Here is a 25,332-nt window from a genome sequence, read left to right as displayed (position 1 = left end):
GTGACGTCACCGACCCCACTACAGCGCCATATTGTCCAAGTAGCGTTTTCGCGCGTTATTTAAATATGGAATTTTTATTATGATATTTTTCGGCAAATATGTACTAGAAATAAAAATAACAACCTTTACTAGCTTCCTTAACCTCTACTAAATAATATTTAATGGATTTTAAAAACCAGTCAAATAGCCTATTTAAGTAGCTAAAGCACTTGTGTTATGGAAAATCAGAAGTAACGACGGTACCACAAACACCCAGACCCAAGACAACATCGTCATGATATGATCGTGTTCAGCCTCTTGGGCTATGCAGGATATTTATCTACTAAATCCTTAGTGGATAAATATCCCGCACAGCCTGACCCCGCCCAAGAACTCGGGTTACCTTTCTTTACATTAAGATTTCCTAATCAAGTTATCCTTTAGAACACGTGATGTTATAAAGGCTAATGAAACAAATGAAACATCTGTAGGGCTTACCTAATTTTGAATCTTTTATTTTCAGTTAAAAACTACGTATGATTATTAGTGTCAATACAGCTTTTAATACAACAAATGTACATATCAAAATTGTGATATCAAATCAAATCAATTACTTCGAAAATAATAGGTCTTAAATTGAAAGGGTAGTTTCGGAACGATTAAGATTCCCGAATTAAGGGGGAAACTTTATTATCCTTAACGAATTACTATTCGGGCTATCGCTTTTACCCGATTGTGGCACAAAAACAGGGAATCAGATATTTATATAATAGAATGTCATCTAAGATAAGGATTATTGCTTGTAAGTTAAGTATATTTATAGTAGTTTTTTTTATTTGATTTTAAGTATATTATTGTATAAATAAATCCTTACAAATATTATAAATACAAAAATGACTATATAAAACCGACTTTCTGACTTAATGCATATACACGTTGTAAGGGCACAGAAAAGGAGAGAAACATAGGGTATTAGGGAGTGTCCTCCCCTTTCTTATACGAGTAAAAATAATTATTAAATTAAACCTAATTCAAATAACCGATTGGTATAAGTAGTATTATTATCTTTATCCGTAAAGTAATTAAATACATTGTATCTAGATTTAAGCTGACGGATTAAGCATAATATGTGCTAGCTGCATAACACAGAAATGGAAAGCCTACGTCATAACGGGGCTTATAATTTTAAAATGATTGATAATGACCACTTGGTCGTTATAGGCATGTTAAGAACCGATCGCCCATATGTACAGTCGGGGAAAGAAAGTTTCGTCACATTAAGATCTATTTTCGTGTGCTCAGTATGAGCGATAATCAGCTTTACCGATCGAGAATGACATATTGCGTCGCAATGACATGATGTTTAGATTCAAGAGGTACTAAAAATTTAAGACTTGATTAAGGAATGAATTTGAAAACTGACGAAGGTTTTCTTACTCTGACTGCACATACGTCTACATACAAAAATTACAAAAAAGAAAGAAATAAATTAAATAATCGAACAATGTGAAGCTTTCGAATAATTTATTTATTTATTTCAATGATAAATATATAAGAAAAGCAAAGAAAGTTGAACGTGTTCTAAATATTTGACAAAAACATTTCATTTTTGGTCCATCAAATATATTAAATCTAAAAGCACAATAAACATCAAAATTATGCTTTCCATGAAAATGGTTTACATTTTATTCATAAAATGTAAAATTATTTCGCATATAGGTCGAAAGAAGGTTTTAATATTTATGTTATTTATATTATGACTTTTATGTTTTCATTTATTTGTGTGTCTGTTTTATTGTTTTTGAGTGACGTCGAAACATAACTTCAATTAACACACTTATCTAACTAGAAAACCCGTTAGTCTCTGTTGTGGGAAGAGAAAATCCTTTTGTTTGTATGCTTCGGTTAACAATAGTAAGACTATTGAATTTTTAATTCACTATTAAACCTATTACTTAGAACAACAGCCTTTGAATGAACGTGTGAAGATCGTAACTTATAAATAAATAACATAAAATATTATATACCTTATATTTCTTGCTTAATTAAAAAATTTACATTGAAAACAGTATATTCTTATTTATTTAAGTATCTTCTTTTTGTATATCCTATAACTTTACTTAAGTTTCCAATATTTATCTCATGATGAAAAACACTGTAGGGAAATCTACATGTTTCGAAAGAAAATGAAACATGTATTGGAGATTATTGATAGGTTAAAATTTGTTTTCGTATTAATTTTAAGAACTCAGATGAGAAAATGGCTAAAGTGAGTACATACAGGCTAATGTTTTTTCGTAGATACGATGCTTATTTATAAGAATATATTTGCATCTATATACACGAGCTCAGTCATTATATATACTGGAACTTACCAATGTAAAGTATATACGTATAATAATAAGTTAGCCTATGAACTGATGAAGAAATGCTACTGACTCACGTGGGTCCGTATAAAGCTCTACGACCCGTGAACTATGGCCTACCCTATATCGTATCTAGCTCCAAGGGATCAAATCAGATCAACTGTAACTGTGGCAATTTGTCTACTACTAAAATATAATATTTTATACGAAACAAACAATTTTATACGACGAGTATATGAAGAAATAAAAGAGGTTTTAAGTGAATATATCGGTCAAATGATATCTAAGCAATAAATCTTAAACAGATACCAACCTCAACATAATTATAATATACAAATACGTCAATCTCAAGATTCTTTCCACACATTTTAATAAGATACAAAACATTATCCATACAAAAAAGAACAAAGAAAAATTTTCAATACTTTTTTAATAGAATAACTAAAGGATGTTTAAACTTTTATGTGCAACACGGTCCATTCGTTTTTATGTACGAAAATCTTAGAGATTACGAGTCGAAATACACTGTCTGCTTTATAAAAATCGTGTGGAGTTCAACAGGTGCTTTAACGTTGAAGTGGAAACAGTTGCCGAGTACATAATATCCGCTGTTCATACAAAGTGACATTGTTCGGTTCATATACTTTTTGTACGTGACTAGGCAGATTCTGTTGTGACACCGTGCATTATAATAACATTATCAAGAAAATCAAGTGAAGACTGTCTCGTCGTTTTTCTCGTTATCTTTATGAAACATTATTGACAACACAATACAGAGCTTCTAATCACTATTTCAATAACGTTTTTTATAAAGAATATCTGCAATGCGCTAGACATTGAAACATTCTTCTTAATTATGATATTTTACTTCGTGGTAGGGCTTTGTGCAAGCCCGTCAGGGTAGGTACCACCCACTCATCAGTTATTCCACCGCCAAATAACAGTAATCAGTATTGTTGTGTTCCGGTTTGAAGGGTGAGTGAGCCAGTGTAACTACAGGCACAAGGGACATAGCATCTTAATTCCCAAGGTTGGTGGCACAGTGACGATGTAAGGAATAGTTAATATTTCTTACAGCTTCATTGTCTATGGGTGATGGTGACCACTTACCATCAGATGGCCTATATGCTCGTTCGCCAATATATACCATAGAAAAAAATTATGGCTTTTATCTGCACTTCGAATATATGTCGGAAACGAACGTATCCTTGAATTTCACACGTAACGAACGTCTTATCCCATTTGAAGTGTCTTATTTTAAACCTTTATTTTCCAGATTTTCATACTTATTTGCACATACTAGTCGTATTGTAACCAAATTTTTTAAAATAAATTTATAAACATGTTACTACACTTACAAAACTAAAAAAATAAAATATATAACAAAAAGACTGAATTGTTAATGCAAAAGTACAAAGTGAAAATCGACATCTTTATTATTAAACAACAAACAATACTCTACTGTGTACGACGTACGAATGCTTTCTGTAACAACAAATTATTCCGTACCGCGCGTTTGATTGTTCGAAGTTGAGTGTTCCCTCGACTATTTCGACAAAAACTTAATTACGAATACGACTACGACTCCGAGGGTGACTATTAGTAATTTCCGCTTTTTGTATTCGTTAACGGTCAACAGACAAATGTTACCGAGCCTTTTTTATTCAACCGTGACAAGTTTCAAATTAACATCTTAATAGATTCGCTCGTTAAGTGAATGAGGATTTCCTTCGGTTAAGCCTTTATTAAATGACTAGGTTTCAAATGCCGTAACAAGGTCTGCGAAAACTTGAGCCTATATCTTTTTGATATACATTTTTTGTTACATAATTTTAAATGTTTTATTTATACAAATCATTATAAGTAAATAAATTTGAGACAACATCACATACATTACTCTGATCGAAATGTAAGTAGCTAAAGCACTTGTTTTATCGAATATCAGAAGTAACGACGGTACCACAAGTACCCAGACCCAAGAGCACATAGAAAACTAATAATAATAATCTACATCGACTCGGCCGGGAATCGGACCCGGGACCGCGGAGTGGCGTACCAATTAAAACCGGTATACATACCATCGACAACGGAGGTCGTCATTATTAATCATTAATAAATATTCAGAAAATTTTTAACATATATACATTATCGTGAGACATTATTTGATAATATATTCAAAAAACTTATAAGTATGACAAAATTATTGCATTTGAAAGATAATGAAGCCTTCTTATTCGAGCTATGAATCAAATATCTTTAGTTCACTATTTTCATTGCGAACTCACATTTAACTTCGTCCTTTCGTATCTTGCAACTAAATTTTAAACTAGTTCCACTCCACCAATTGAACTGAAATTTTGCACACACTTGTGATGCTGCAGGTGTAATCTTGAAAGTATAGTAAATTTTATTCGCTTTAATATTTAAATGTGAAAACTGTAAATGAAGGTTTTATATGTATACCTTTTTAAAACTAAAGTAAACATTTAGATGTAATCATATTTAATTTTGATTGGAGCGCTAAGTTTTTACATTTTTTGAACGTATAGCTAGGTAGGCAAATGGACCATCTAAAGTAACCATTGCTATAGACAATAGCGCTACAAGTTATTAAACATTCCTCACATGCCTGTTTCAAAACTTGATAATTAACTAACATTATATTTCCTTAAAAGTAAAAAGTAACAGCCTGTAAATTTCCCATTGCTGGGGTAAGGCCTCTTCCATTAAGGAGAAGGTTTGGAACATATTCTACCACGCTGTTCCAATGCGGGTTGGTGGAATGCACATGTGGCAGAATTTTGATGAAATTAGACACATGCAGGTTTTCTCAGGATTTTTTCCCTCACCGACGAGCAACAGATGAATTATAAACACAAATTAAGCACATATATATAGTGGTGCTTGCCTGGGTTTGAACCCGCAATCATCGGTTAAGATGCGTACATATTTCCTTAAAGAATCTTAAAATTAGGTTAAGAACAAGCACAACTGATGCATATTTAAGGAATCGCTCGTCGGAGAAAAACATTTATTTGGCTTCTCTTTAACTTTTGCAAAATAAAAAAATACGAATGCATTACATAAGTATAATATTTTAATCTTAAAGTAATTTAGTGCTAGCATGAGAATATTATGCTTGTATAATGGGTATACATTTTTTTTTAAATTAATAATCATAATATTAAGCAAATTATGAGAATAGAAGAATGTTGGGGAAGAGAAGAAGACTAACTTCTTCAAAGAGAGATAGATGTGAGAGATTTGAGAAATTTATAAAAGTTTTTTTTTAAAGAAATTTAGAAAGATTTATAAACGGTCATATAAAGAATAATAAAGAAGAATCGAAGGAAAAGACATGTTGCGCCAACACCAAATATTAGGGAAAGGGCAAAGGGCCAAGGGCAGGGAAAAGAGAGTAAGCGAATTTTCTAACTTATAAGAAATTGGTCATATAATACGTCAAAACATTGAAAATATATTCTTGAGGAGGAAAAGAGTAACGTCTTGATTTCTTGTCGGAACTTTACGTGGGTTTTCTTTACCGGATATAGCTTTGCAATCAATTGAAACCTGTCAATTCTGAAGTTATATAGAAGCTTGAATAAAGAATATCTAGATTTTTTTTATATTTTTACTAGCAGTCTCGGTCGTCCGATACTATTATTATGTTATGATATTATGATAAATTTAAAAGCATTCTAAAAACGTTCAATATAATGGCACAAAATTCATATAAAAATATTCAGCTATTTTTGGTTGATACGAAAAAAAATCCAGTAGTCTTATCATACATATGTATAGATAGAATAACATTATACGTAGTAAGCTAAATTCGTATAGAATGTATAGAATAGCAATAAGCGAATCTCCAATCTACAGAAGTTACCGTTTACATAAAAAGATACATAACCCTAAAAATAGGGATGAGGAGAAATATTTATTACGCATCTCCTCGCTATATTTGTTATAGGAAAAACATTAGGATGATTGTCCCGTAAATAAAACTTATAGAGAACGTTTCGTATAAACAAGAAGCTAGCGTTGAAGTCGAAACGAAAAGACCACGGCTGAGTAACAACAATGAAAGAATAAAGGAGCTAGTTAGAATTGTTGTTTATTGGAATATCCTTAAATCAATTATAAAGTTGGACGCTTGTGTCTTACTCTGAAAAGTTCCTACTTTACTACGAGACAATTTTGTCTACCAATAAAAATTAACTGCACTTCGTTTTACACTCGTGTTATATTTATAACAAAAAGTACCTTTATCATTTACTAGTAAGCGCCCGTAATTTTGCTCGCGATATAGGGTGTTGGTTGTCATTTGTCAGGCAAAAAAGTAGCCTATGTCCTTTCTTAGAGTTTAAGTTTGCTTCATACCAACAACAACAGCCTGTAAATTCCCACTGCTGAGCTAAAGGCCACTTCTCCCTTAGAGGAGAAGGTTTGGAACATATTCCACCACGCTATTCCAATACGGTGAAATACACATGTGGCAGAATTTCTATGAAATTTATCACATGCAGGTTTCCTCACGATGTTTTCCTTCACCGAGTATGAGATGAAACAAATTTCATCAAATTTAATTAAGCGGTTTCGTCGTGAACGAGCGACATACAGACAGACAGAGATACTTTCACATTGACAATAGTAAAATAGATTATTTTGGAATTGACTAATATTATAATTTAAGGAAATTGTTAATGTATAAGCAATTTGCATAGCCTTGAAAACAGAGTAATGAAACCGCAAACAACAATGTCTACGTGAAATTCATATAATGGACCAATATTATTATTTACGTACGCCTTGGAAAGAGTAAATAATTGTTTTTTAGCTGTTTGTTATCTTATAATAATCATGTTTACGGACTCAGAAAATGTATTTAATCTTAACAAAGAATTTTCACTTCATTTAAAAGTGTCAACATTTATTATTTTATTTTTATTTTTGAAGAAACACATTTTTTATTTGAAACTTCTCTAGTAATAAATATTTCAGTCTTAAATATATTTCGTAATATAAACTAATGACATTCCGAGCTATTTAAACGTTTACGTGAGATCTTCGATCGAATTTATCTCGTTTAATTATCAACATCTTCCAATTACTGGCGACCCTCATTCGAAGGGATTTAATAAGCTTAGACAGTAAAGCTTTATATTTAAATGAATACACTCAAAGGTATAATTAAGTACCTAGCTTTGAAGACATAAATTCCGTTTTTGTTGTACACTTATATATATGCCTTTTACTTTTTATACAAGTATGATAATTATATTTTTATTATTTGATGACCTCCGTGGTCGAATAGTGAGTCCAACGGTTTTCATGGATACGCCACTCCGAAGTCCCGGGTTCGATTCCCGGCCGATTCGATGTAGAAAATTCATTAGCTTTCAACCGACTTCAAAAAGGAAGAGGTTATCAATTCGTCTGTATTTTTTTTTCTATGTTGTCTTGGGTCTGGGTGTTTGTGATACCATCGTTTGGTTGTCTTTCGATTTTCCGTAACACAAGTGCTTTAGCTAATTACATTAGGATCAGAGTAATGTATGTAATGTTGAAAAAAAAAGCTTTGTTAGCGGTACACAGAATAACATACCCTAAGATATGATACCTCTTTTCTTACATGCAGGGAAGTCGGTAATAAGTACTTTATGTTTATGTTTTATACTCTCATGTTGAATAAGACGAAAATTTTAATGAATAGTCTAATACGCATAGTGAAAAAGGGTAAAGATGGATTCTCTTTACTTCTCAAAATCCCGAATGATCCTAAATGATAGGATGGCATTCAGACATGGTCGAAACGAGGGATCAGGTGCAAAACTAACGGTTTTAAATGCTTTTCTGGCACGAGAGCATAACTTCACTGTTTTCGTTTCAACAGGAAAAAGTCAATAACTTTGTAAAAATGCGACCAAAGATTTGAACCAAGGATGTTAGAGTATCTAAACAAATTGCAAATTATATTATTATATTATTTACTGCTAATTATATTAGCCTATTCAAATTGGAGAAGGAGGACATGCTCGTATGCCTTACTATGAGATTCTTTACTTATACTAATTATATAAACAATTTGATATGCAACGAAATGAGAAATAAAAAGAATAGCACCATTCGTAAAATCAATAAAATATACATCAATATTTCAGAAATTATCTGAAATATATATTTGGAAAAAGAAACAAAAAGAATATTATAACATAATTTTTGCCTGTGAGTCTCATATGTATTAGGGATATTTCCGAATAAACGGTCTACCCGACATTCGACCTTTCACTTGACGCCGATGAAAAAACATCGTGACAAAAACAACATAAATATTATCACAGTCTTACATTTCCTGGTTCATTTATAGCTATTCTTTACTTTTTTTCCTCGACTTTGATAAACAACGAAATAGCAGAGATGCGTGCCAAAATTGTATAATGAAATTCTAAAACACAATTTGTCGTTTTCGTCCATTAAACACGCAAATAACGCTTCAATAAATCATACCTCAAAAATGTTAGCTTAAATCTTGTAATTTCATTACTTAGTGTGACAAACTAAAAGCGGCCATGTATCACTGATTATAAATGTTTCACAATATTTTATACATTACATTAAAAATATTAAATGCCTGTAAATTTCCCTCTGCTGGGCTAATACAGGAGGTATTCTCCCTTTAAAGAGAATGTTTGGAATATATTCCACCACGCTGTTCCAATGCGAGTTGGTGGAATGCACATGTGGCAAAATTTCGATGAAATTAGACACATGTAGGTTTCCTCGCGATGGTTTTCTTCACCGAGCACAAGATGAATTATAATGCCTGGGTTTGAACCCACATTCCTCGGTTAAGATACACGCGTTTTAAACATAGAACCATCTCGGCTCTTATTTAGATATTTTATAAAGACGTTTTAATTTAATTATTTGAAAAAGGAACAAAGTTTTAAAAATGGAACGTGATTATGAATTATCAATAATATTACTATTGTCGGGAATGGAAGTAGATCACAGCGTTAACGCGTCAGTTATCAGCGAGCAATCGAATGAAACGGATTGCTTGAAATAAATAACAAAGGAGGTTGAACTGAGATCTGAGAAAATCTTAAACCGCCTAAGTCTAAAACGAATACGACCTTCCGAGTTCCAACGAGGGACGAGCGAACCATTTGTACATATTTAAACAACGTGAAAAATATTCTACACGAATAGCGCCTTACGCGAGAAATCAAGAAGTTTGGGTGTTAATAATATATGAACCCCCACTTCAAACACTGCGCAACCAGGCTAATAACTATTTACACGGTACGTACAATGTTTGTGGTAAATTTTGTTATAAAAATTATTAATTAAAAAATAAATAATCATAGATATATCTGTGTTATACTTCATTTGAAAATATCTTTTACGAAAAATTGTCAAAACATTAAAGATAAATTATCAATCCGGAGCATACTTTTAATAAAAAAAATAGTAATAAGGTTTTATATATATATATTTTAAAAACTATAAAATAATAGGTATCTTAGTAAAAGCGGAGATAATCTGATAGGTATTTAAATTAAAAAAAAAACTTCAATTCCCCTGTTTCGAGACACGTGACCAATAAAGTTGTGAAACATTGAAGTACATATAGGTTGAGATTCGCATTAATTCTTAACTCCCCATGGGTTACGAGAAAATCAGGATAACACACTTCCTTAAGTTAATTAAAACGTGCCAGCAATACCTGAGTGTTGTGATTTATTTATTTCATTTTAAGAAAATCAAATCGACTACATTATTATAAGTGGTAAGTAAATTTAAGCCAGTCTTTTTTCTGGTCTAATATTTATTGATTAATTTTAATTAAAAAAAAAAAATGCTTGGTATAGTTGGCTTTCTTTAAACTGAAATAAAACAACTACAGAGTATTAATGTTCCGAGGTAGAATAATTGAGGAATTAATTGTAGATAGGCTAAACACAACCTAACAGTAAAAACAGCCCAAAACACTATTCGTATACTAGGTACGCATGTAATTGTGAGCACTTACATATATATTAAATATTTTGGGTTGTTTATGAATAGTATTGTGTATTTATTTATGATATAGTTCAATCCCTTTGTATTCCGCTTGTATCTAAAAAAAACGTTGTATAAAATAGAAATCGATGAATACCGAGTGCCGAGCGTTCTGAACTTCGACCTTTAATGAAATCGACGTTAGCTGGACACATAATTGTAGACGGCCAGCGCGACAATTACATATTTTATAAACCTTAAACATTTTATGAACCCTTGATAAAACAGTAGTGAACCGACGTGTTGACTCATTGCTATTTTATTAATTCACAAATTTTAATATCTTTATTTCAGTCTCCACAGATTCAAAATCTTTTCTTTTAGTTCCATTTTCAAGTTATAATCTCTCATCCCGTTAGTAATGGAGCGTTCATACGTTTATATTTTACACTGCATATCATTTCAAAACACCTTAAACGTATTGTTAATTCATATTTATATTGAAAATTATTTAGCAACTTATTTATGAAATTCAGTTGAATTGAGTTAAGCGTTTGACCTTAATTTGTTATCTATTAAAAAAAAGACTGGATAATAAACCGATGATGTCGTTCAATTCATTTAAATTATCTATAAATAGCACATGAATATAATTTCTAAGCAGCAATTTCTGGTCATGTTTATGCCACTAATTCCAGACATTACAAGATGTTTGAAAGGACGAATAAAAAGACTTAGACCCTCAGAGATGTTCAACAAGCAGAGACGGCCGGCGGAAAGATTTACCATGATAAAAAAGAACAATGTATACTTCATTAAAGTAAACTCTTAAAAGAAGTTTTAAAACGTGATTTTACTAGATTTAATTAAATTAAAAAAAGCCTCTGGACTCAAGAAGAATCAGTAAGAAACTCATAAGTTTATCTTATTCCAAAATTAAGTACATTGTCGATTATACAGAATTCATTTTCATTATTATACTCGTATGAGAAGCAATGAAACAAGCAAACGATTTCCCTTTTTATATATAATCTATATATGAAATACATTATATGCATTAAATATACCGCCTTTTTTAATTATCTTTTTTTTATAGAATATTTAAATTTGGAAACTCTCTAGGATAACACGGTATGTATCGAAAGATATCGATTTATACTCGATTTAATTTACTTGGTCGTAAATATAATATGTTGAATTATAGACACAGGTTATTACCAACATTAAAACTGTAATGCGTATGATGGGGTTGGTAACAAGGTTTCTTGTCGAGGTCACTATAAATCATAAGCAATGAACGTGTACAATCGTTACCTAAATCCATTTAAATGAAATTGTTATTTTTCTTTAATAATTTTTAGTAGAAGGAATTTTAAAATATTCTTGCTATATATCGGGATGTAGTATTTTAATATAAATATTCATATGCAATAGTTATTATAATGAATATAATATAATAGTTATATAAATAATAGATAAATAGTTGTGGATATTTTTATTTAATTCAACGAAATCAACTGTAACGGACACCTAAATATATAATTATAAACAAAATTATAATAGGATAAATATATTTTTTTAAAGATTCCAAGTAATAGTATTCAATATTTCCATATAATATATATTTACGTCATAAAAATGTGATAACTATAAAACTTATAGTTATCACATTTCCTCTTCTTAAAAATAACAGCTTCTCAATGTCCTACTACTGTGAAAAGGCTTACTCTCCGTACTTAACCTTATTACACATTAAACATTGACTTATTCTACTAGCTGTGCCCGCTACTTCTTAAATCTGTATTAGACAGCTTGTGTGATATTAAGTCATTGGTAGGATGTATCCAACGTGGCAGCGGAGTGGTGCCATACGTAAGGGGTACGCGAGGCAGTGATAGTGATATTGCAGCGTATTTATTATTATATTATGTATAATTATAAAACAAAAGTAGCCTAAATTACTCCTTCTTATATCTGCCATTGAAAGTCTCGTCAATATTGATCCAGCCGTTCCAGATATTAGCCGGAACAAACAGAGAGACAAACAGATAAATATTATGTACATGTACCGTGCATATGGTTTGATTTATATATTCGTTTAGTAAAAAGCAATTATTTTAATATTACAAATAGACACTCCAAAAGAAAATATTAAAAATTTAACAGATGTAAAACGATTGTTCGTATTAAAAGTTCTTAGTAAAACATTCATAATAATCCCAGTATAACCGCAATTAATCTTTATTTGAATAAGTTGAAAGCGTTAACTCGTGTAAATCACAAAGTTGTTATTTAAATGCTTGTGACTTTAATATATATGATTTATGAACTATCATTATAATAATTTACCCTGTTACAAATTCAAATAAATATATCTAAACATACAATTAATTGAGAACATATTATAACAGTACCACGTCTTTCATTATATCGAGAACATATTAACATTTAATTTATTTTATAGATAAAGCAAAAAATAAAACTATGAATCTATGAATTTTTCACTGCAGGGTTATGGCATTTACAATTTTATTCAGAAGAATTTGAAGCTTCAAATCGCATTGTGATCTCATGTTCCAAATTTTCCAAATGTAGATTTATAAATAAAAATTATAAATGGTTAACAAGTAATGTTTTATTCGGATTAAAAACAAAAAAAAATAGTAATACATACTTCGCATTTATATTTGTAACCTACAACCGAACTAAGAATGTAAGATTACTTACTTTATAATTTATAACATTTAAATTTTACGTATTACAATAAAGAGATATATAAATTTTTCAACTTATATTTGAGTACAGTCGAATTCAAAAATAGTTACTATCATTTAGAATCTAAACAAAATATCAAAAATACAATACTGCAAGAAAAAACAAATAAACTTTTACCGGCGACTGTACGAACCGAAATAAATGAAACCGATATTGCTTTCGCGCAGATGTAAAAATACATCTTACGACTCATAAATCAAACGCGTATTTTGCCTAAATTGTTTACTATCTGAAATAATAAAGACAAATACATTTAACCAACCTTGACTTTGTTTAAAATAACTAATAAAACAACCGTAATAAAGTTAAACATGCGAGTTCGCAGAAAATTCGTTCAAAAGCAAGTAAATATTTCCCATAACTTTAGATCGCCCCCTCCGTTACTTGTAACGCTGTTATGTTAAGTTTTGTTTTCTGTATTTGCATGTTGGTACGTATTTGCAAGGTTAAAGCGCCATATGTTAAGTTTTAAATTTATTGTATTCAGTAATACATTGCAAATCAATTAAATCATAGTAAACAATAAATGTATGTATGTTTTATATGTCTAAAGTAGCATTACAATGATACCAATATTGTAATATAATAATATAAAAAATAAACTGATACTGAATTAATAATAAGTCGCTTTTTCTATCCCAAACGAGGTCGATGAATTCTATTTATTAATAAGAGTCGAGATGGCCCAGTGGTTAGAACGCGTGCATCTTAACCGATGATTGCGGATTTAAACCCAGGCACCGCACCGCACCGCTGATTCATGTGCTTAATTTGTCTTTATAATTCATCCCGTGCTCAGCAGTGAAGGAAAACATCGTGAGGAAACCTGCATGTGAAAAATTTCATAGAAATTCTGTCACATGTGTATTCCACCAACCCGCATTGGAACAGCGTGGTGGAATATGTTCCAAACCTTCTCCTCAAAGGGAGAGGAGGCCTTTAGCCCAGCAGTGGGAATTTACAGGCTGTTGTTGTTGTTGTATAACATATTAACAATCATATGGTTAATATTTCTCCGTTCCTCATAAAATAATTAAGAAAGATAGCAAGTTTGCTATAATTGCGGAATATATCTACCGTATCTTTTCAAGCAAAATTTCATTTATCGAAGACGTTGTGAACTAAGACGTCTAAACGAAGATATTTGAATGTTTTTTTTAATTTACTCAAGTACCATTTGCATATAAAGAGAATATCAGACAAAACTATTTTTAAATTGACATCTCTTATATTTTATTCACACATAATTTACTTTGTCAGACATCTTTTATTTTTTAACTATTTCAAACCGATGTTTCCTAGCTGACTTCTGACAGGGTTGTCTTAAATTTTCGCGATTATTACACATTGAAATAAAACTAGTTATAACTTCAAATAGACAAATGTCACCTTAGCCTACCCGTGACCACAAACGCTGTAAAGTGCTCGAAACGTCGGGATGTCAAAAATAATAAAAAAATAAAAAATTCTGACGGGGTCACGAGTTGACACCCAAAGAAAATCCCAAAAAATATATAGATAAAGGTGTGACTGTTACACACGATTTAAAATGATATATTTTATTAAACAGATGCAATGGTTACATAAAACAAACTATGTTACAGGCCGGAATATAAACACGAATTGGAATAAATTATAAAATTCATACATTCGTTTAAAACGATCCTTATTATTAGCGCACGATTTAAAATCCGAACAATCGAATTGTGATTCGAGCAATTAGTTGATTTAAAATTAAAATAATTATGATGATGGAGCGCACAAATCGTGTTACCGGATTAACATCTAATGAGGAATTAAACCACGATCGGACGTGAACGTAAATTTAATTTCGTTTATGTACTATAAATATACCTTGGACAAATATATCTCATATGGAGATCGTGTTCAATATAATTTTCATTTTATAGATATAGTAATGTCACTCCATTAAAAGTCTCACTTCTGGGCTATCCCGTCCCTTTTCCAGAAGAATTTGAATTTTTTTTTCACAAGCGCCTTGTGGTTTCATGCAATGATGTTCTAGTGAAAAATATGTTATTAACGCGCAAATAGTGAAGACTAGAAAACGTCTTAATTGTGACGTTTTCCTTTAGTCGTTTTACGTAGTAATACGTTATAATACATCATAATTACGTAGTAATACGTTTTGCGTAATTAAAACATCTAGTTATCCCTATTACTTATTGTTTTTATCAAGCTATCCTTTTTACTTGTAACGAAATGTAAAATAAACGGTCCCCGGCGCGGCACACTTTTTTCTGTTGTTTTGTATGGATATAACATATCTGTTTATTAGAATATCATTGATTTCATGTCTCAAATTTTTATCAGACACGAATATTATAATCTAAAAATTAAAATTATTAAAATGAGAATCTTCGATTAATATTTAAGTGATAGACGCTATTTCTCTCTTTATATAACGCAAGCTCATATAAATAGATCACGAACAGAAATAGTTAAATACCATTAGTTCATATTCAAGTCATTTCTTCCACAACGCGAAATAGGGGCGTGTTGATGTCGCGTCACTTGTTACCGTACAGTTCCCGAGCTTATCGCTTGTTGACAAATGAAGCCTCATTAGCTTCGTCTTAGAGCCTCCCAACGTGATTTCATATTAAGTCAATGGTGGATTTGATCTGTTACCGGCGAGCAGCTATCATAAAAATATCAAACGATTCAAGCTAAGTATGAAATTATGTATCATTAAAATTTTAACTATATCGTATATTTTTCATTGTTGTGTTTATTTATTCTTTTTTATAATCAAATTACTGCAATATTAAACCTTATAGTAAGTGGAGTTCTAATTTTATATTCGAATTAATGTTGAAAATAATTGAATATTATAATTAATAGAAGCACGCTACTGTGTTGAACCTCACAACATGCAAGATATAACTTTAAGCTTATTATTAATTTAACAAAAATGTACATAATATACACAAGTATAAATAACGATTGAATATAATAACAATTTATTTTTTATAACATTACTTTAAAGGAACATATTTTTATGTGTTCCTTTTATTTAGTTTCCATCAAATAACATTTTATAAAGTTGTTCAAAAAAAGTGAATGACCAGTAGAAAATCACAAAGCTTAAGGATGATAGGATCTTTTTGAGCGATGTCTATAACAGAAGCGACCTTCTCAAACTACTTGTTCTCCTTTTATCCCAAAAAAATAATATTAAACGGGACGGGAAAGCGATGCCATTACGTCCCTATGTTTTTTATCAAATATTTTATTATAGGATATGTGATATTATTTATAATAATATTATTTATTGAAAGCAAATGAATCTGGCGACCTTATTACAAGTGATCACTTACGGCTTTATTATATTTTATTATTATATTAATAAGCACACTAGTATTTCAAAGATATGTATGGCTGACAAACAGGTTACCTAAAATGTTATATTCCTGAAGCCCCAATATTTTCACTCATTTAAAATACAATAGCACGTAGGTTTAAACAAAGAAGAGTAGTGATAATTTTACCCGGTGATACGAAACAATGTGTTTTTCTTAATCACGTCGAATTAAAGTATATAAGATTGTTAAGAAACAGCAAGATAAAGACTCATTAATATCATTATTACCAAATGAAAGAGTAGTTTCAAATTTACCGTTGAATAATTTTGAAAGTTTAACCGCTTCTGTATTTCCGCACCTGACTTATAAATAAAATACGTCCAAAATTTACATAAAGTTTACCGAAAGTTTTATACCCTGAAGTAGTTTATTTTCATATTAGTTGAAAATGATAAGGTACTGTTGACGAATTCTCATATAGCTCAATCTTATGTTTGTATGTTTGGATTTATACTAATTGAATAACAATAACAAGTGTCACAGTAATTAAATCCAAATATTGTTTAATACTGATATTTGCAAGTGCTAAATATTAAGTTGTACATGTTTGTAATATTGTACATAATATCGTTACTTATTTAATTAAAATATACCTTACTAATTCCACCAACCCGCATTGGAACAGCGTGGTTGAATATGTTCTAAACACTCTCCTTAATGGAAGAGGAGGCCTTATCTCAGCAGTGGGAAATGTACAGGCTGTTACTTTACTTTACTTTACTTTTTTTTTACCTTACTAAAATAATGTTACAAGTATATTGTATAGTTAATTTACGATACAAACTATTTTAATTGCAACTTATTGACAAGCTTTCATTTTTATAAAAAACAAAACGTGCGTCGTAATATAAGCGTCCACATATTTTAGAAGACAAAATAAAACGATATATTTTAATATATAAAGTGAAGATGTTTTTGTTTACTCGATCCAACGCAAAAAATACCTATATTATTATTAGGTTTAGACGTATAGATTAAAATTTAATTCATTTTTACTTATTAAGAATAGGTACAAAAAGGAGAAAAAAATCCAAGAAATAAATACGAATATTTATTTAAATGTTCGTATAACAAAAATTATTCTAAGAATTTTATAAACTGCTTTTTTCTAAACATCTGAATATATAATAATAATTAGTTCATTTATTTTTGTTTAAGCACTAACTAGTAGCAGAATAATTCAAATAATTAAAATGTGAAATTTGATTTTCATTGAAATATATTTAATTAAATAAAGCAAGAAGTAAACGAGCCTTATTATTTTTAAATATATAATTATAATATATTATAATTTTTAATAACAGTTTTGATTTATCGGAATAAAAAATATATGTATCACAAATTTATGTTACCTCTTTTTTATATTTTCCTTGATTATTAAAAATTCAAAGTGAATGACGTGCTTCAAAATATATTATGATGATATTCAATCGGAAATATGCACGGGAAATAAAATGTTTGCATACTTTGTATTTTATTTTAAAGGATGAAATATATTTTTTTTTAAATAATGTTCATGCTATGAAAATAAAAATCATTTTCTTCAGTAAATTCATGTAAATGACTACAACATAATATTTTTAAATGATGTTGTTTTTGACTTAATAAAATCGAATATTTTTTAAAGTACATGACAGTTTAACATTTTATTTCATCCCGTTTCATTTTTTTTCGCAATGGTTCTTAGCAAATGAAAATATTAGAATTATTGAATTATATTTTAGTAAAATTATATAGGCATCAAAGATATTAGAAACTTGGAACAAAAATTACATTGCTGATATGTTCTTAAAATAAAAAACCATTTTTTATCATCTCCACATTGAAAGATACATTTTATCCTATTCAATCAAACAGGCCACGTGATGGTACGTGGTCACCATCGCCCATACACACTGACACTGATATACCACCATCGTTGTTTTAACAAACATATTTCTTGTGATTATGATTACACTGGCTCACGTACTGTTGGAAACGAAACAAAGCACTACAAAGAATTGTGAAGCAGATGGTTCCCATATTTCTGATTGTGTGATTTTATATTATTAAATTTATAAATATGAAAAAAACTCTGTCTGACTGACTGTGTGTCGTTCTTTAACGACCTAATCGCTGAACCAAATTTAATGAAATTTAGTATGAAGCAAACTTGATCTTCAAGAAAGGATATATGCTACTTTTTGCCAGACACATGACAACCAACACCCTAAAACGCAAAGGAAGCCGCGGGCGACTACTAGTATAAAATAATCGTTGTTCTATATTTTATTTAAAGAAATGTGAAACTTTTCACAGATCGAGTTCCGTTTTCCTTTTCTAATAAACGTTGGAATAGAATATTTCCAGTTGTAATCTCACAGTTGTATTGGTTTTAGTTGCCGGCGGCGCGACGACTAGAATATATTCAAAGCAAATATTTTAGTATATACGAGTTTATTACACGCTTGCGAATACGACAAATTATATAAATCCTATCATTCGCTTCCTGGCTATGAATAGAAGTGCAATTATTTCGATTGATTTTGTTAATCTATGACACAAGTTTCTATTCTTTATATAAAGCTTTCAAGTTCATTTTATCTAAGATAATATGATTTATAATTAAATACAATTTAGCGTAGTTTTTTTTGTAATTAAATATTTTATTGAACATAATCTGTGTATAATGTGTACAATATACATATTTATTGGTGATTTTTTTTCGATCATTATTATCAAATGATATCTTAAACATAACAAAATTTTTCGTGCATCCCATAGCTACAGATTAAATGTACTAGTCGATCTTAATTAAATGACTACCCTTAGAACGTAACATGTAAGAAAATTAGCAACTTTCGTTGAGACAAAAAGTGGTGTTAGCGACTCAGCATCAAAAACTTTTATTTTCATATAACATAGCGATTATCTCAATCCACTCACAATACTTGTTTACTTAGCTAATGAGAAGAAAATAAGTTTCGAAAGTTCAACATACCTTAGTTGCGCTCGGTCATTAAAAACACCGGTTTAATGTATCGGCATTACGTCAAATGTTGAGATCGATCTGTAATATTGAAGTAGGTCAGGACAAGCACTGGGGTCCTCATTTCGCACGCTCATTATCACTTCACGGGGTTCGGCACTAGAGTCATGTGGTGGAATCGATGTGGCGGTGAGCCCGCGCAACAGTGTGGTATGCTGTGTCAGTAGGTGAGGGGGTGCGAGGCGCGCATGGCAGGCGGCGCGATGGCGCGAGACGCGAGACGCGAGGCGCGCGGAGTAGGGCGCTACGGCGGCTACGGCGCGAACACACGGGCGGCCGGCGTGCGGCGCGAGGCGAACTGCCCGGGTTCGCCGCCACCGCCACCGCCTCTCATTGCCCTAAATTCGCGCTACAGGCGGCACAATAATTGTAAAGCTGCAACCGCGACGGCCGTCTATCGATTCAGCGTACGTTTCGTGAAAGTAAAAAGTTAACTCGATCGAATACAATGCGGTCGGTACTGTAACGCGATCCTATAATTTTCTAGGTCACAAAATAGCTTAAAAGTTGCTATCGATTATTTCATACGATACGAATTTATAAATAAAAATAACAAAACTGTTTTTCATACGGAATTCGAACACAAAATTAATATGTAGGTAATATATATAAATAAAAAATATTCACACCAAAAATATAACCATTTTAAAAGTTTTAAAGCAATTATAACGAATAAAGTCTACTCTAAATTATTTAATATATTTTTATAATTAATCCTATGATATTTAATTAATTTCTAACTAATGAAAAAGCTTGACTCTTGAAACAAGTCGCGCAATGCAGAAAAAGCCGCCTACGCGAAGTCTACGCGTGACGTCCTACATACGTGCTACGCGACTACGTCAACGCTTTGCTACGACGCGTTGCGCATTCGTATACAAGCTACCCGCCTACCATAAACAATTTAAAAAAGCAACATTTTTAGGATTTTAAATAAAATGTTGAATAAGTAGTAATGAATAAGTATAAGATTATATTATCTACCTTTGATAATAATTTACCATGGAATAATTACATAATAATGCCATGGTATTTTATTTTAAGATAGGAGTCACTTAAATAGCAGTGAGTTAACGTTTTATTATAATTAATGATACTGAGCTGCGAGGTCATGGGGCTTCCCCTTGGATGCTCATTGTCCTCTGTAACAGAGAAAATACTTTATGTATATCACAAAATATGAAATACATACAATGATGTTTAAACATTAATTTAAAATGAAACAAAATGACAACAATTAAATATACATTAATTTAAGGGAAGATGTTGTGTTTTTCTATGTAAAACCGAAAATTATCGTTAAATATTTAAATTCTGTTGAAGCAATTACATGCTGAGACAAAAGGTTAAGTTTCCGCTCACTTTAATTACGTTAAGTATGTTTCCATAAATTTTGATTACCTCTTGTAATTTAAGCAAAGAAAAACCATGGAATATATCTCATAACTCTAATATACAGAAATTAAATAATGCAAATCATTTAATTAAAAAAAGTGAATCAATGAATCGTGTGGCTCAAAAAAAAATAAATTTTTCGTAAAGGCGGAGTCGTATCTTATAAAATAATTGTACAGAACAAAAAGCTAAAAATTACTATTAACAGCGTAAGATTAATGCGGTACATGCAATCGACCGACTGCGGTCGATTCGACCGACGTGCTAACCATCGCGTGCTGTGCGTGCCGGCCTGTTTGTGTTGAAAAACTTATTAAATGACCGCTGCCACCGCACTATGCTGACTGCCCCCGGGCTTGAAGGTTGAACGGTTAGGTTTTACGTAATTATCTGATCTCATTTTAATGTTAAGTATTTTAACCAGATCAATATTTAAAATATTTATTAACTAACATGACTGTATTTTTTTAAATGTTGAAAAAGAATAACTACGGACTTTCTTGCCGGTTCTTCTCGGTAGAATCCACTTTCCGAACCGGTGGTAGCTTCACTTAATTGTTAAATGACGATTCAAAAGTGCCTGTAAAAGCCCACTTGAATAAAGTATACTTTGATTTGGATTTGTTTTAGTGTTATTAGGTATGTTATTTCATTAATGACTTTGTTGAAATTCGTCAGAGACCGGCACCAGCATTATCCCTTAAATTAGGCATTAGTCTAGTAATGTAATAAGTATGAGGTATTAGTCTATACTATATTGTGAACTAGTTGATACCCCCAGCTTAACTTGGATTGTTATGTGTTAAGCAAAAAAGTAACCTATGGCCTTTCTAGGAGTTCAAGTTGGCTATATACCAAATTTCATCAAATCGTTTTATTGGTTTGGTGTGAAAGAGCAACAGACAGACAGACAGACTGTGTTACTTTCGTATTTATAACACAAGTGTAGATTAGTTTTCTTCTAATCAATAAAATACTGTCAATGATAAATGCATGAAATTCTCACAGAAAAAAATCTATAACACAACCAAAAATTCATAAATGGAATTTCATCAATTATTTAAAAATTATAAGGAATAAACTAAGTAAATAAAAAACTATCCTATTAACCGTTGTAAGACAAAGCTATTCATATCGCATAAAGCACTATTGCTAGAACAGTTCTTACCACTAGCACATATCACCGGCCACACACTCGGAGCACGTTCCAAAACTAGAACATTTCTAGAACTTTATGACGGATAATCACACGGTTGCGATTATGCATTCCATTCCAGATATTAAACTTCAGATACGCTTGTCCATTGAGATACGATCTCCAATTAAATAACATACGACATTTAGATATTCATATATTTAATATATGTATGTCGTATTGTACGAGTAGAATCTACAATCAGCTAGCAATCTAAAAAGGTTTGGCCGTAAACTATTTTACTATTTAGCCATAAATCAAAATTAAAAATATGTATCCCATAAAATTGTAGCAAGTTAGTATATCAGACCCCTATATCAGACCTAGTGGTATAATTATTTTAGGAATTAAACCGACATAATGTTCACGAGGTAAATGGACACATTTGCTCGGAGAAACTGCAAAAATATTGAATTTTTTAATAATATATGTAGGCTAACAAAACCACCTGGCGGTAAGTGGCGCTGTAAGAAATATTCTTAATGACCGATGGTTATCACAATAGTCGGGCAGTACCTATGACAAAAAAATCAAGACTTTTAAATGATCGGTCATTACATGAAGATTATGTCGAAATATTGTATCATAGTACCATTAATTCAATTTTAAGCGAATGTCAATAAATTTTTCAAAGTAAATTCACTACCAAGGATAAAAGACCGACCCACGCACACATAGTATTCTGAAATTCGGCATGTCATGCTACTTTTAACAACCCACAAATTTTTGGTAGTCAATGAAAAAACGCCTTCGTAAATAATTATTATTTTTCAATGATGTCTGCCTACACGTTTTCTTTATTTCCTTGAATTGTAAATAATGATTATTATCATTTTTGTAAGCTATGTAACAAATTCGATCCCAAATTAAGTACCGATAATTAATTTACAAGATTTTTTTCTTATCGTAAAACAATTTCTGGTAGTTACTGGTCCTCTATGTTTTAAATAAATATATAAATGATAGATAGTAGATAGTCTGTCACTTGACCTATAAATATGTTTGTTAGCAAATAGTATAACTGCGTAAATTAGACCACAAATTAGTGAGCATATTCATTTTGAACTAAAACATAATTACGGTAAAATAGTAAGCCGATAGTCTAACAAGCCGAATCATTTAACAGCTAATCGCTTTCAGCGCTCACAATAGAGCTTTGCTCGCTTAAAAGATCCAACTTCCACTGTGTGACGACAATCGGCCCGTCGTAAGTTAGACTACACAAAGTTCATGTTAACGAGCCAAGCAAGTGAAGTTACGAACTCGCCACAGTATACACTAAAAACTAGACTAATGTTTCTTACATAACTTTTTAACGTAACGTCTTAAATACAATTTAATTACGAATCGTTATATTTTGAATTCAGAATATTTACATTCGAATATGTCTAATCGATTCTGATGTAAAAAGAGAATGTATTATCGTTATCTAAATAAGTATGATTTTCTTAAAGTTTCTAATATTAAAAATGTTGATATCCTTGTTAATGTACCCATACATAAAATTTGATAAAGTGAGATCAAAATAAGCCACAAATCATATTTTATAGCGTTCGCTCAAAAGATGTTTTCGAAGCTATATCGAACTGCTGTTAAGATGTACGAGTGTATAAACTTAGTAGACAGTTTGAATAAATTATTGGTGATAGGGTTTTGTGCAAGCCCGCCTGGTTTGGTACCACCCACTCATCTTATATTCTACCGCTAAACAACAGTACTCAGTATTGTTGTGTTCCGGTTTGAAGAGTGAGTGAGCCAGTGTAACTACAGGCACAAGGGACATAACATCTTAGTTCCCAAGGTTGGTGGCACATTGACGATGGAAAGAATAGTTGATATTTCTTACAGCGTCATTGTCTATGGGTGATGGTGACCACTTACCATCAGGTGGCCCATATGCTCGTCCGCCACCTATAAAATAAAAAAATAAATAATAATAATAAGTCACTTATATGCAGCACCCAGCTGTACGCCCATAGGTAAATTTCCGCGCTATTATGTTTTCCTGGTATTCAATCATGGACACAAAGAATCGAGCTCCAAAAAGATTTGAGCCTTTGAAATCAAGTATACAGGAGAATGTAATATGCTGGAGAAACAAAATAAAAAAATAACCATGCTAAGTCGTGTAACATAAAAGCATAAGTTACATATTGGAAAGGTAAAAACCTTAAATATAATGAGAAACTGAAAATACGAGGTACTACAAATCATCATATAACACAATATCCAAGGAAGATGCAATGTTAGTCTAAGAAGAACATCTTGCCTACCTCTCATCTTGAACACCAACGCCAGGGTTATGGAAATAGCACCCGTTTATTATTTACAGTCTGGAATCGAAGATACAAGTTGCCTTTATGAACGCCGACCTTGAAGATGGTACTTTAAAAAATGCTGTTTGTAAATACCTATATGAATATAAATGAATATCTATTTAGTTTGTTGTTTACCATTGAATTTTGGCAATAAATATAAATTAATATTATTATTTTTCAGATTAATAGTTGGGTGTTTTGATTTAACAAATAAAATGATATAATAATCCTTCCTTAAAGGCCGGCAACACACCTGCAAGCTCCTCGGTGTTGCAGATGTCCATGGTAGTCACTTTCCAACAGGTGAGCCTCCTGCCACCTCGTTTGCCACCTATGCCGTAAAAAAAATAACAAACATTGATAATAATTGTTAACAATAAGTTACTTAAGTTTAAGAGGCGAAGAATTAATGCGGGCTTAGCAAGATATTAACAGTTCTATAATATAGACAGAAAAAAATGCCAGCAAGATACATCACCTACAAGAGAATCTTGTAATCAATGGTCTTGTCTAATCGATAATTTAATTGATTTTCTTCAGTTATCACTTAAGAGAAAATGGATTGTATAAGATCAGATTTATTTATTATCAGAAACCCTATAATGGAGGAGGTCAATGAACCTTTGAACAATAATTCAAATTATAGACAAAGATAAAAAATATAGACTCATTCTTACGTCATCCGCTTAGCCTGTCACTCTTGATCCGCCGTTTTAGAATTCCATCAAACCATTAAACTTAGAAACTACCAGTGGTTAGGAATATGCAATCTACAATGAACAGGGATAAAACTTAGTTAAATGCTTGTAAGTCTGCTAGACACAATTAAATTCATTGTCTCTGAACAAATGAAATTCTTAATCCGTTTCGAAATCATTCAAGT

General features: G+C 31.1%; 1 protein-coding gene across 2 annotated transcripts in view; it reads right to left on the bottom strand.

Moving 5' to 3' along the window:
- Window positions 1-19,815, bottom strand: part of LOC124537474 (sodium channel protein 60E) — a 201,646-nt gene extending 181,831 nt beyond the window's left edge. For both annotated transcript variants that reach the window (XM_047114336.1, XM_047114337.1), the window contains exon 1: window positions 19,494-19,815. The gene's annotated coding sequence lies outside the window, so the exon portion shown is untranslated. The remainder of the gene's footprint in view (window positions 1-19,493) is intronic.
- Between the last annotated feature and the right edge of the window lie 5,517 nt (window positions 19,816-25,332).

Source organism: Vanessa cardui, chromosome 18, assembly GCF_905220365.1.
Source record: "Vanessa cardui chromosome 18, ilVanCard2.1, whole genome shotgun sequence".
Taxonomy (NCBI): Eukaryota; Metazoa; Arthropoda; class Insecta; order Lepidoptera; family Nymphalidae; genus Vanessa; species Vanessa cardui.
Note: the sequence above shows the minus strand (reverse complement) of the source record. Positions and strands in the feature narration are given on the sequence as shown.